The 10135-nt window shown below is 45.2% G+C and overlaps 1 pseudogene; it reads left to right on the top strand.

The window, feature by feature from the left end:
- The first annotated feature begins 8675 nt into the window (after positions 1-8675).
- On the top strand, positions 8676-9411 carry LOC113909541 (annotated as a pseudogene).
- The last annotated feature ends 724 nt before the right edge of the window (positions 9412-10135 follow it).

Here is a 10135-nt window from a genome sequence, read left to right as displayed (position 1 = left end):
GATTCTGCTTGTTTTGAGTATACATTTAAAAACATTAGTCTCAGAAGGGGTTCTACGCTTCATCAGACTTCTAAAGGGCTCCGGGACACATAAAGATTAAGAAGCCTCGATTTATAAGGTCTTTCCACTTTTAATATTCTGTGATTATATGAGTCTAAGCCAATCAAACTTTCTATTAATAAATGGGGATTATAATATTTCCCTGCTAGACATCTAACCTTGGGGATGGCCACTTAATGAGCTTCCTTGAAGTGTTCTGGAACAATGAGGGTGGGCAGGCAGGCGCTGAGCGTTTCCTTCAGCACAGCATGAATGTTCTTGGCAAGATTTTGGCATGTCGAAGACTCTCTGGAGACCCAGGGCCTGAGATCACGGGGGACGGGCTGGGGCCCTCTCTCTGAGAGCCTCCTGTAAGGCGCCACTGTCAGCAAGGGGACATCGCATCACTTCTGGGGCTCGGAATCAGGCCAGGGAACCAGAGACCAATAGGCGGCCTGCTTCTCCGGACCCTGTTAGCTGGAGAGCGGGACTCACCCACCAAGTGGTATCAGACATTTGGTATAGTTGGGAAAGTATCCATTCATTCAATTTATTCATTTGCTTAGCCATGTAATACATTTTTACTGAGTGCCTACTTCTGCACCAGGATTACTGCAATGAAAAAAACACACAAAAGTTTTTGCCCTAATGGAGCTTACCTTCTAGAGGAAGGAAGGCACAGACAATAACCAAAATTTAAAAGTACGTTATATAGCATATAGTGACAACAAATTTTGGGAAACAATAGAGAGAGTGCTCTGGAGGAGTGGGCTGGTTGTAATAATTGTTACCGTGTCTAGGGAGGGCATTACTGAGAAGGTGACATTTAGTTAAAGACTTGAATGAGGTTGAGAGAGTCAGTGGTGCAGACATTTGAGGCCAGATATGCCAGGCGAAGGGAGCAGTGCAAAGGTCCCGAGGCAGGAGCACACATGGCATGTTTAGGAAACACCAAGGAGGCCAGTGTGGCGGGAGCAGAGGTGTGCAGTGCAGATGACACACTATTTATAGGACCCTGGAGGGTCCTTCAGGGCATCAGGCTTTTCCTTTGAGAAACATAGGAAGCTATTGGATGGTTTTGAGTAGCTAATAAAAATATCTGCTTTAAGTTTTTACAGGACCAGTGGGAGGACAAGGCCTGAAAGTGCAGAGACCAGTAGAAGGCTGTTGGCAATAATTCAGGGGAGGCGGTGGTGGCTCGGATCAGGATGGTGATGATGGAAAGGGCAAGAAGTAGTCAGATTCTGCGTATGTTTAAAGGTCAAGCTGATGGGATTTGCTAATAATAGTTGGGATGTGGGGTGTGATAGGAAGAGAGGAACAAAAGATGATTCCAAGGTTTTTGACTTGAGCAACGTGAAGGAAGGAGGGAGTTATTTGGTGGGTGTCTACTTTATGGCAGGCCAGAGTTAAACCTCAGGGGGACAACAGTGAATGGAACACAGTCCCTGCCTTTAAGCAGCTTCGAGTCCAGGGGATGGGGTGACAGGGGGGAAGGCAGAAACACAGGTAGCCCTCGGACACCATCGGAAGTCTGGGAGGGACACCCCGTACCGTCTCAACAAGTTAGTGGATGTCCCTACAACCTTTGTCCTCATCTGTACCATGTAGGTCATAATAGCACTTATACTGGGTTTCTACATTGAATAAACAAAATAAAGCGTGCAAAGCACTTAGCACAGTGCTTGGGACATAGTAAATGCTCGGTAAATGTTAATATTCATCACCACCACACATTAGCAATCTCTGGTGTACATTTTAGTTGGTGCCGAAGGGGCAACCACATTTCTTAATGATAATTTGTTGGGCAGTGGAAAAAACAGGCAATTTACACGATCAGTTAAAATGAATTTGTGCCACACAGTATTCCTTTCTGTCTATTCTGCTTGGGGCTTTTTGGTGATATTATTTCAGAGGGTTCAAACTTCTGGATTTGATAGTTGAGTAATTTATCTGTTGATCTCTTTGGCAAAGAGGAGTTGGATTTTATAAGTATTAGTTTAGATAAATATAGAACAATCGAATGTCCCTCATAAGCTATTACCATCTGTGAAAACCATAGCTGTGTACCTCCAGATAGGATCTGCCCACAGCCTGGCTACTCTTCACGGGGCTACCAAGGAAATAAGGGAGGGAAAGGAGGAAGAATTTTCAACCAGAGGCCCAAAGCTGCAAAGTTCCTCATTTCTTCTATAAAAGCCAAAGATCAGCCAACAAGTATAGCACCCAGTAGAGTTTGTTTGCACATGGTCTACTCTTAATTACTTCCTGGATGAATGACAGAGTGAGTTTGAGGGCTGAGTTAGGCAGGGATAGATATGAATACACTTTATGGAAAAATAAGGACCTTCGGGATTTTCAGAGCAGGTTGCTTTTTGCCAAGTTCTTTCTTTCTTTCTTTTTTTTTTTTTTTTAAGATTTTATTCATTATTTGAGAGAGAATGAGAGCCAGAGAGCACGAGAGGGAAGAGCGTCAGAGGGAGAAGCAGACTCCCCGCGGAGCAGGGAGCCCGATGCGGGACTCGATCCCGGGACTCCAGGATCATGACCTGAGCCGAAGGCAGTCGCTTAACCGACTGAGCCACCCAGGCGCCCTGCCAAGTTCTTTCATGGACATTACACCCTGCCATCCTGACACCGGTTCAACAGGTGGCCAGATGGGTATATCCTCAACTCCATTTTACAGAAAAGGTAACTGAAACCCAATCACCTGCCCAAGGTCAAACTCTGAGAAAGTGGGGAGTCCCCAAGTCCTCATGGGATGCGCTGCCACCATCACAGAGCAGCTGTATGAAATCAGGACACCAATACTCAGATTCTGAGATTCCAACCCAATTGAGACAGTCTTACAGCGCACGTGGTGGCCTCCCATACGAGGTTAGGTGGGGCCCAAATCTTCTCTTCCCGCCAGAAGCTTCTGGCCCCTCTCACTCCATGCCCAGAGCCTCAGCCTCTCTGCGTCACCTGAGCCCAGATGCCACTCTGGGAAGTCTGGGAAGACTCCCAGACCCTGAGCTCCTGGCCTCAGCATCAAGTCACCTTGCTGTTGGCACAGTCCCGACCCTGGTGGCCCCATCTTGAGGGCAGGTTTCTGTCCTAGGTAGACCAGTCTGGGGACACTGATTTTGAGCAATTGGGTTTATCTCTTGTTAGCTGCCCACCTTCTTCATGGCTGGCCTGTGTTCCTGATAGATCGGTCTGTCTGGATTTTGGGGGTTTCTATGTTTCTCGGGTCTTTGCCTTGAGTGCAGCTGGTCAGAATCCCTTCTCCAGGGTCTGTGGACGTCTCACATCCACTCTGAAAGGCGAAGGGCTCCTGGCACTAACCATCGCTCCGCCACTGCTCTGGACTTCATGCCTCAGCACTGTTTCTAGCAAAGGGCTCCCATGGTCTTGGGAAATCCTGCCTGCCTGTCCCAGAGCAGGCCGGTTCTGCCTGGCCCCTCGATCTCTCCGGGCACGGAGCAACTTGGGCTGGAGTTGGGGCATCCGAGGTCTGTCACCAGTGCCCTGCTGAGCCACATAAGGAGAACTGCGGGCCCCTATAGACACTTATCGAATATCCTCCCAGATTTTGAATAGTCCCCAAACACGACTATAGATAAAGTCCTGCATTACTCCATGTGTTGGCATGCTCCAGCATGCCGTTGTCAACCTTCATAAACCTGCCCAGTGGTGGACTCCACAGGCAGGGCCTGGGAATAGCAGGCTGATTGGAAATGACAATCATTACTGCACAATGCAGAGCCATAAAAGAACCTGTCTTCATTTACAAATTTGTTTTGCCCACCATAGGTTTTTTGACATTAATTTTGATTTTTTAAAATTTGCATTAAAATTTTACTTATTTTGGTTAATGAGGGTTTTTTGGCACCCCCTTAAATTTTGTGCTTCAGGTAAGTTGCTTTGTCCTATCCCCAGCCCTGTCCTTCACTTGCGGCCGGGCCTCTCTTCTCTGTGGTCCTTTATCGCCATAAAAGCCAAACCCACCTCCTCCCCTCACTGCGCTCCTCTGCTCTCTTGACATCCCTGCCCTATCTCCTAGTTCTGTGCCTGCTCAGCCCTGGGTCCTCCCAGATTGGTACTCCTTCCCGGCACACACTTCGCAGGGTTTGGTCCATCGTTTGCAACCTCCTCAACATCTTACGTGTTTTCAGACTTGTTTTTCTGAGTCCTGGTCCTCACAAAAATCTGGCTCAGTGCCCAAAGATGCTACTTCTGCAATGCTCACAGTCTCCCACCTGAGGACCACTGGTGGGGGAGTGGCAGGAGCACTGCTGGCTTCCTCCTGACTGCCCTGGGCCAGTCCTCGGTTGCTGGTTCCCTGTTGTCACGTAAAAGGACATTTTCCTTTGAGGCTCAGGGTCTCTCCTCAGAGTGACCCACTGGGAAGCTGGAGCCCACCTGCCTTACTCACTAAAGACTGAAATGGAGCTTACTCATCCCGCTGAAGAAGCAGCCTACCCCAATCAGGGATATTTTGAGGTCTTGTAGCTTTCCTGTCCCAAACTTGGCCTTGTTCCTGAACTTCCCCTTCTAGTCCTTTATAGCCACCTGCTTCCTGGGTCACATCTTCAGTTGTTTGTCACTGGAAACAACTCCCACATTTAGCCTTAATTTTCTACCTTCCAGGGGCGCCTGGGTGGCTCAGTCATTAAGCATCTGCCTTCGGCTCAGGTCGTGATCCCGGGGTCCTGGGATCGAGCCCTGCATCGGGCTCCCTGCTCCGCGGGAAGCCTGCTTCTCCCTCTCCCACTCCCCCTGCTGTGTTCCTTCTCTCACTTTGTCTCTCTCTGTCAAATAAATAAATAAAATCTTTAAAAAAAATTTTTTTTCTACCTTCCCCCTTCCCCCCCAAACATCTGTCATTTTCTCTCTCCCGTGGCCTCCCTCCTGCTTGGCCTACTTCTCCACCTCCTCCTTAACTTTTCTGACCCTGGTCACCTTCTTTCAGCCTTTCAACCCTTTACGCTTCATCCACTACTGGCCATTTCATGCATCTTCACCTGAACTGCTCTATCAATTCCTGCCCATTGACCCCTCCATCATTCACCCACATAATTCAAACCCTAAACCGATTTGTCTCCTCTCTTCCTATAGACTTATGGTTGGACACTGTTGGAGAAAGACATAAAGCAGTGCAGCCTCTTGCTCCAGCATTAGCTTGCTCCTCTGCTGGGACCCCCTCCACATAGTGTAATCATGGCCCCCCAGTTGCAGGGGTGGAGGGAGGAGCATCTAAGTAGACTCAGAGGGTTTGTAAATTGTACCTTTGCCACCATTTGCCAGGCCTCATCCTCAGTGGTCCTAGTGGTGACCTTCTTTTCTTCTGGGTTCTCTATATTTTGTGGTATTTAGCATCTACAGAATTCCTCACTTAGATCTTGGGACCAAAGCATCACTTTGAGCCTTATACATCTTTAAGTCCAATAAACCAAAAATATCATAAATATTAAACCTCTCAGCTGGAAATATACCTAAGTATATGCCACTTAAAAAGGAGACTAGAACACATTTTAGGCTAAAGGGAACATTAGGCATCATTAAGGAGTGAATTACCACCACAATACTATCATCCAAAGGAAAACCAGGCCACGTTTGAAATAACTACTGACAGACTGGTGTCCCTTAAGCCGAGGGCCTGGTGTAAGTCTCCCACTTCCCTCGGGGGGGTAGCCCCACCTTCATACTGTCTGCTGAACTGAGAGCCAGGAGAGTTGCCCTGGGGCCCACCACAGCAAAAGGCAAGGGGATCCTGAGTCCTGGGTGAAGAATCATTTGGAAGCTGTGGCAGAAACTCAGGGGTACCTGTAGGTATTAGCTTGCAAACTCAGGAGCTTCTCAGGTGTAATGTGGAACCAGCCCCTGTATGTGGAGGGCAGGGAGAGACTGAAGAGTGAGGCCAGCCACGCCAGGTTGGTAGGTGGCAGATCTAATAAGCAAGGGAACTTACCTGCAAGCCTGGTCTTAGGAACCCTAAGATGAGTGGATCTCTGCCTCTGCCTGCCAGAATCTTAAAGATTTATATAGAGGCTTTAACTGGGTTCAGTCACATATGCTGTCCAGATGGTTTAAACAAAACATGATCTCAAGGCTATGTTCTTAAGGCAGCTTCTGGGAGTGGGAGGGCACACAGAATGCACATTCCAAGGACAGGGCAAGGGGTGAGGAGCTCTGATTGCCAGGGTCTAGATCCCGGGTAAACTGGTCGTCACATCCTCTCCAGGACCTCCCCCAACAACAGGTGCAGGCAGAGGTGAGGCTAAAGCAGCCCGGGAGTCTCACCTGTCTTGGACAAAACGGCGAGGCCAGCCCAAGGAGTCTACTTGCAAAAGTAGGAAACAGTGACAGGCTGGTAAGCTTGTTCTCAGGAGGGGAAAAAAAAAAAAAAAGCCCAAAGCCCAATTCATAGTATTTGCTGATTTCTGTGGTGTGAATTCTCCTACTATGACTGACGATTGCAAGCTATCTACATGATGTTACTGAACACAGAGTGGAGAAAAGAGGTGTGTGATCAGTTCTTGATGGCCACTATGAGCTGGCTCCAGCACGCCATTATCATTAGTGCAGGCAGTGACCAGAGGGACAAGCGACCGATTGCCACAGAGGCCAGCAAGAACTCAGAAGCAACAAAAGGATCCAGATGCTGTTCTTGCACCCTCTTTCCCTGCCTGTGAAGTTACATTATCCATAGCTCAAAAGCCTACATTTTCTCTGCATGTCTGACTGAGTTGAACTAAGAGTAGATTTGGGGCCAACCTACTAATGGGATAGAATCTAAGCTGATTTATGTGGCATTTGGGACTAAATGATCTGCTCCTGCCTATTTCCAGATTCATTTCTTTTCTTTAAATTTAAATTTAAGTTAGTGAATGTACAGTGCAATATTAGTTTCTGGAGTAAAATTCAGTGATTCATCACTTACATACAACACCCAGTGCTCACACAGCAAGTACCCTCCTTAATGCCCATCCCCCATCTAGCCCATCCCCCACCCACCTCCCTCCATCAACCCTCAGCTTGTTCTCTATCGTTAAGAGTCTCTTATGGTTTATTTCCCTCTCTCCTTCTCCCCCCACCACCTTCCCATATGTTCATCTGTTTTCTTTCTTAAATTCCACCTATGAGTGAGATGATACGGTGTTTGTCTTTCTCCGAATAAGTCACTTATTTCACTCTAGCTCCATCCATGCTGTTGCAAATTGCAAGATATCATTTTTTTGATGGCTGAGTAATATTCCATTGTATATATACACCACATCTTCTTTATCCATTCATCAATTGACGGGCATTTGGGCTGTCTCCATAATTTGGCTATTGTTGATAATGCTGCTACAAACTTCGGGGTGCATGTGCCCCTTTGAATCTGTATTTCTGCATCCCTTGGGTAAATATCTAGTAGTGCAATTGCTGGATCTATTTTGAACTTTTTGAGGAACTTCCTTACTGCTCTCCAGAGTGGCTGCACCAGTTGGCATTCCCACCAACAGTGCAAAAACTGTTCCCCTTTCTCCGCATCCTCGCCAACACCTGTTGTTTCTGATGTGGTTAATTTTAGCCACAGATTCATTTCTTATTTTTTACTATGTGCATTTTTTTTACCTGCCTAACTTCTATGCATTTTTAAAGACTTGCCTTAGACATCAAAAGGCCTTCTCTGAATTCTTAGAATTTAGTGCCATTTAGAACATTCTGCAGTGGAAGTATTCTATATTTACACTGTCTCATGTGGTAGCCATTAGCCACATATGGCTCTTGAGCACTGGAAATGTGGCTAGTAGGACTAAGGAACTGATTTTTAAACTTTAGGTAATTTTAATTAATATAAATTTAAGTAGCCACAGGTGGTTAATGGCCACCATATTGGGTAGTGCAGCTCTATATTGTTGTGGGTGCCTCTTTTTGTGTTCATGAAATACATTTTGTGTTGCTCTAACTTTGCATTTACCTTATTATGTCACGTTTGTTGTTTTCCTTTGCCTGCTTCTCCCCACCTGATGGTGCCCTTATTGAGGGAAAGGAATGTGCTTGCAATGTGGCAGACCCTCAATAAACACCACTGAATGTGTGAAGAGTGCTGGATCTTTCCAACACCAGTGTCTGCCCCTTAGAGCTCTCCCTGTAGGCTCAGCTGCCTGAATGGCCCTTGACCTGCTGGCCACCAACTAAAGTTCTTCTAGACTCACTTCATTCCTGTTGAATGTCTACCAATGTAGTTGGCTTTTCTGGAATAGCAACTCACTCTCCACTTCCTTACCTCTACCTAGATTAGCATCTAAGGCTTCACTCAGACCATTACTTAAGGTAGCCATCTCTCCATCTCTGGACTGATATGTTGGTTTTTCTTCTGGTTCATGCTTCTATATGCTGGCCTTTACAGTTATATCCTCTGACTTCATGTACATCTAGCACTATTTTAACCAATATCAAAAGTATACCTACATTTGGCCTGAGTCTTGCCTTCTCTCAACCTTTTCCAACCTGCCACCTCTGAAGAATTGGTTTTGCCTCACTGGTTTATAAGATCTACACATTTTTTTTATGATCATCGTCATTACTCTTGATATAGATACGCCCATTCAAGAGATTCCTCCAGGTCCTTTAAAACCTGATCCTGAGTCATGTGAGCCACCAAAATGGCGGCGCTCTGGCGTGAGGCTAGGGCTGACTTGAAGGATGCAGGTGTGGTGCCGGTGAGAGCTGGGGAAGTGCCCAAGGACATCAGAATGGCAACATACACACATGGTCAGCCCAGTCTTTCTCTAGGAGATACAGAATTCAGAAGACCAATGGTCATCGAAATCATAGAAAAAAAATTTGAGTATCTTAGAAAAGAAAAGACGTTAAATATACATGGCACAGTGTTCTTTGGAACAGCAGCTAGTTTCTCTGGAATAATGGCCAACTTTATTTTCAGACACTGCTTCAAGGTTAAACATGATGCTTTGAATACCTAAGCATCACTGACTACACTTCCATTTTTGTCTACTGTAGTCACTTATAAGCTCCTTGTAACAGACGCTTTGTATTTGGGCAATATAAGCCAGGAAAATTGTGTTCTGAGAAGTTCACTGATTGGCATAGTATGTGGCATTTTATATCCCTGTGGTTTGGCTTTTTCTAAAAATGGATGCCTGGCAGTCAAGTATCATACTGTTCCACTGCCACCAAAAGGAAGGGTTTTACTTTACTGGCTGCTGCTTTGTCAAACAGAGATAAAAGCTCTGATGATTCCTCTAGTCCTTCAGACGGTATTTGGAATATTTAATGGTCTACAGCATTATGCAAGATTTGGAAGTACACTTGAGAAAACTGTACATGAAGATTAATCAAAGAGTGAATGGATACTAAATCAGCAGAATGGTTTTTTTTTTTTTTTATGCTGAGGACTCAGGCATTGCTGAAGCAGTTAAAAGTAACTCTGGACAGTTTGTTTCTGTTCCTTTGCCTGGTATACAGCAGGTACTCAATAAATATTCAGTAACTCAGTAAAAAAAATAAAATAAAATAAAACCTGATCCTATAATTACTGTAAGCCTCTCTTCTACCATGGTCATTTTGTCTCACTATAAGGTTTAAAATAAGCCAGGTAATTAGCTGAGTGACAATTAGTGTGTACTGTTCAGTCTTTGTGCTTTTAAAAAATAAAAATATGTTTAATAAATATCCATGCTGAACATTAAATAACATTTTATGTAAATGGTTATATAATTTTCTCCTTTATTCTGTTCATGGAATGAATTACACTGATTGATTTTCAAATATAAACCAGTCTTGTATTCTTGGAATAAATCCAACTTGGATGTGATATATCATCCTCTTATAGCTAGATGTGGTTGCTAATATTTTGTTTTGGATTTTGGTATCTATGTTCTTAAGAGAGGTTGGTCTATAATTTTTCTTTCTTGTAATATTGTTGTCTGTTTTTGGTATTATGGTCATGAAGGAGTGATAAAGTACAGTTGGAGTATACATACTCCAGTTCTCTTGCTGTTTGGGTGAGAGAACTCAGAGACATGAGGTATTCCAGATTTCCCCCGTGGACTCAGGCTTTGGATAATCAGAGTGGCAAATTGTGTGATAACGAGCTCTTTTT

The sequence above is a fragment of the Zalophus californianus genome, chromosome 4 (assembly GCF_009762305.2).
Source record: "Zalophus californianus isolate mZalCal1 chromosome 4, mZalCal1.pri.v2, whole genome shotgun sequence".
Classification (NCBI taxonomy): Eukaryota; Metazoa; Chordata; class Mammalia; order Carnivora; family Otariidae; genus Zalophus; species Zalophus californianus.
Note: the sequence above shows the minus strand (reverse complement) of the source record. Positions and strands in the feature narration are given on the sequence as shown.